The sequence below is a fragment of the Lutra lutra genome, chromosome 5 (genome assembly GCF_902655055.1).
Source record: "Lutra lutra chromosome 5, mLutLut1.2, whole genome shotgun sequence".
NCBI classification, from domain to species: domain Eukaryota; kingdom Metazoa; phylum Chordata; class Mammalia; order Carnivora; family Mustelidae; genus Lutra; species Lutra lutra.
In genome coordinates this window covers 37750880-37755206 of record NC_062282.1, presented here as the reverse complement: position 1 = coordinate 37755206, position 4327 = coordinate 37750880, and positions in this window count along the sequence as shown.

The window sequence follows — 4327 nt, the reverse complement described above, 5'->3', positions numbered from 1 at the left end:
ATAAAAGAAGAGTAAGTAAAAGACAGTGATTAATATCATAGATATGAACCTAACTACATCAATAATAACTTTAAATGTCAGCGGTCTAAATACACCAACTAAAAGAGATATAAGTGAAAGCATGCAGAAGCTGTTATTGCCAAATGTCAATGGAGAAAAAAGATCTGCAAGAAGACCAGAAGAAAACACCTCTTGGGTATATCAAACAAGATTTACTTGTCTAGAAGCTAGAAAGCAATTGGAACAATTAGTACATATAACAGAGAGGTCATGAATCTCTCTCTTACCGAGAGGTAGAAATTTAGGAATAATAACTTCTGTGATCGATTAAAGATGAAGCCTCATTCCTTTCCCTTTGAATGAGGACTAGTTTTAATGACTTTTTAAATTACCAATACAATATACAAGGGCTTCCAAGGCAAAGTCATTAGAAGGCTTGCACCTCCTGACAAAGCCTCTTGGAACACTCATTCTTAGAGCTCAGCTTCCACTGATCTGAGGAAAACCCCCAGCCTAGAGTTCTGGCTGAGTTCCCAGCTGACAGCCAGCTACAACTTGCCAGCTATGTGCATGAGCTGTTTTAGAAATGGATCTTCCAGTCCCAGCCCAGCCATTTCAACTGATGCTCACTGAGAAGAGATGAGCCACACTGCCAAGTCCTGCCCTAATGGCAGATTCATGAGTAAAATCAATGATTGTTGTTACTTTCAGCCACAAAGTTTTGGAATGGTTTGTTATGCAGCCATAAATAACTGGAATGACTTCTCAGTGAGCCTCCTTCTATAACCTTCTACTTCCAGACGGATGCATATACATGTAAAGCTAGAGTGATCCCCTATACCTCCTGGCCAGGATAACTGCTGCCGATATTTTCAGCTGGGTCAGGTTCACCTAGTCAACTTCAGAGTTATCCAAGGACAGTGAGCCATAGCCTACAGAATTAAAACAGTCATCAACTGTTAAGTAATCTGGGGAGTCACGCTTCTGGGCTTATTCCATAGTACCGGTCATAAATTCCCATTGATATGCATAATTTGGGGAATCTTCAAGTAAAGCAGAATTATCACCAAAGATTTGCCTTCATTGAAGCCAAGCCATGAGACCTCATTCACTATGATCTTCAAGTTTAGCCCCTCACTTTTAGTCATCACTTTAGGTACTTTAAAACCTACTTTAAATACAGAGCACTCAATGACTTGCTGTTTTATCCACGAGCAGGCCTTTCATGGGGGAAACCAAGGAATAGTACAGAGATGAGGCAACAAAAAACAGATCTTTCATACCAAACTATCACATCTAAAAATTGATCATTTTCCTTGGGCATTATTCTACCATGACTCACTAATACTCTTATGCATTCAACATCACCTCTTCAGACTGGCTGTTCCAAAGACCAACTTTCAAGAGACATGATTGTGCAAAGCTACATAAAAACCAAATTGTGTGAAAGATTTGTAAACCTTTCTGTAGCTCATAAACTTATTTAGCTTAATTAGTTGCTCTTCCATGACTAGCATCTTTTCCATTAAAGAAGAGTTTGTTGATTTGGACTCTCTTGATCAAGAGAAAAAAGGATCTAGATTTTCTAGTTAGATTCTCACCTTAACTATCATTGTCACTTTTCAATAAGTTGAGGTTTGACACCTGGGACATCTGATCTGATGATCTAGAGAGGGAGAAGTAACATCTTAGCTGAACTACTCCAAATAAGTAGTGTAGACAGTATTAATATACTACTCATTATGAGCTGGAAATTCTTTTAAATGTATTAGGTGGTTAACTCAACAAACTGTTGGGTTAAGTTCTATTATTATTCCCATTTCATAGATGAGGAATTGAGGCACAAATATACCAATGAAACGGCTGTCATGTGGATATTTATCAGAACTGGAACAGGAACAGAGGCAGTTTAGCTTTAAATTCTATGTTCTTAATCTCTACTCTTAGGATTCTATTGAAAGGTGAACATGTGTCTGGGAACTGTGAAACTTGTATCAGTTTGCATGTGTATGTGTGCTGTATGTGAAAGAGAAAGAGAGACAAAGAAGGATGGGAAGTTTTGAGTGATTATCAAAAAAGAAAGGGAAAGATAAAGATAATGTACTCATGGATTGTAGGCCACACCCCTAAACTTGTTATCTCAAGCATTTTCTGGATATGATAAAATCTTTTTTTTTTTAAGATTTTATTTATTTGACAGACAGAGATCACAAGTAGGCAGAGAGGCAGGCAGATAGAGAAGGGGGAGGCAGGCTCCCCGCTGAGCAGAGAGCCCGATGTGGGGCTCGATCCCAGGACCCTGAGATCATGACCCAAGCTGAAGGCAGAGGCTTAACCCACCGAGCCACCCAGGTGCCCCTGGATATGATAAAATCTTATAAACTATATGTGTTGCTTTCTTGGGAAGAAGACAGGGAAACACCATTATCATCAAAGAATATTTTTTGAGGACTTACTCCATGCTAAGTGCTGTAGGTATAAGGCAGTTTGCAGTTTGCGAGTGCATTCTCCAAAATGTCTTACAAACTAGGTAGAAACCAAACCACAAAGTGAATTCCAAATCTGCTAAGTGCCAAGGCAAGGTAAATTTTAGGTGCTGCAGGGCTGCAGCAATTTAGGAAATTTAGGGAGGTGGGTCAGGTAGAGGTAAAAAGCTAAGAAATCATTTGGGGATGTGAATCCATCAAGGCCTGTGTGGGGTGGCCCCTTTTTAGTCTGGCTTGCTAAAACAAAGCCCAGAGAAGCAAGCGCCTTGGAAGCAGCCAGCACCAAGGAGAGTGCCAGACAGGCCAGCCATCCAAATGAGAGTTCCTCAACCCCTTGGTGTCTTGGCATGGTCCCATAAACAACAGTTGACTATTGCCAGGAAAAAGCTCAGGAAACCCCACCAGACCCCTGGGGAAGATTAAGTGGCTTCTTTCCAAGAAAGCTCAGAATGTAGTTCTTATTTCACCCCTCCGTGAGAAACATGAATTCTCCCAGACAGTAATGGTCTCCCGTCTTTTTAAATCTGCTTGTTAGCAGCTTAGAATTGATAATGAAAAACCAGTTGTCTTGAACCTTTCTACAAATGTAAAGGAATGGAAATATTAGTTTTATGTAACATTCCTGTTGATTATAGCATATCCATTAGCAGAAGGATTATGGCTTGTTCAATCTTTCTGCTTTTTGGTGTAACTAGCTTTTTTAAAAAATTCCTTTTCCATAGTACTAGTGAAAAGCACGAGAAAAAGTATAAAATAAAAAAAATTTTAATTAGTGCTTAAATAAAAACAATTTCAAACAGATGAACCAAAGAAGAGAAGAAAGAAGCCCTAATAAAGCTAGACACACACACGCACACACACACACACACACACACACACACACACAAACACAGAGGCATCTAGATCATCACATACCCAAACAAAATCATATACATTATTTTGAAATATTTTGCCAGATTTATAGAATTTCTTGTAAGCATATAGTACATAAAATGAGGACAAAGTCGTAAGGTGAGTTCCAAATTTTAGTGAGAATTCAGCTATCACCTCAAAACACAGTATCAAGTGTGGGAATAATGAAAAGTTGGTAAGGGAAGGAAATAAATTGAGGTGAATGTTTGGTCAGCTAGCATTATCTCAGTCTTGATTGCTGGAACACACTCATAGCTCCTGGCAGCTTTGTCAATCTAAGCTTACAGACTTTGCATATAAATGTATGATTTTCACTAATAGAAGGGGATGGTGTGCACTGATGTGGTACAGTGTTTTTCTCCACTAGTAAACAAATTGGTGATTTTTAAAAAGGATCCTATACTGCTCAACTCTTTCATTCGTACAAAATGAGACATAGTCCTTTGGAATACAGTAATACTAAGGTGAGCAACAAAACTGAAGTAATTTAACTGCCATTTGGACACTCAACTACTGACTTTTCCAGAACCTAGAGATAAAGTTTGCATATGAACCTACACCCTGGAAAATGCACTAAGAACCAAGAAAAGAAATAAATTTAGGTATACAAAGCACTCTTTAAGCCTAAGGTATTCTTGAACACTTGATCTTTTATTAATGACTATGTTTTGAGTATAGCAGTTAGATAGAAAAATACACCACCTGTTAAGCGCTTAGTTGCAAAAAAAAAAAAGCACTTAGTTCCTTACATGCACCACATTTATACAAGAACAATAATTGTTCTTTCAGATTGAAGCTATAGCTGGGTTCTTGAAAGGGTGGAAAATCTGGCTGGGAGTATAAGGTTCTCCCTCTCTCTCTTTCTGATATATATTAAAGAGGTAATGCAAATGTTAGAAAGTTTTGAATTAAGGAGTTTTAAAAAAATG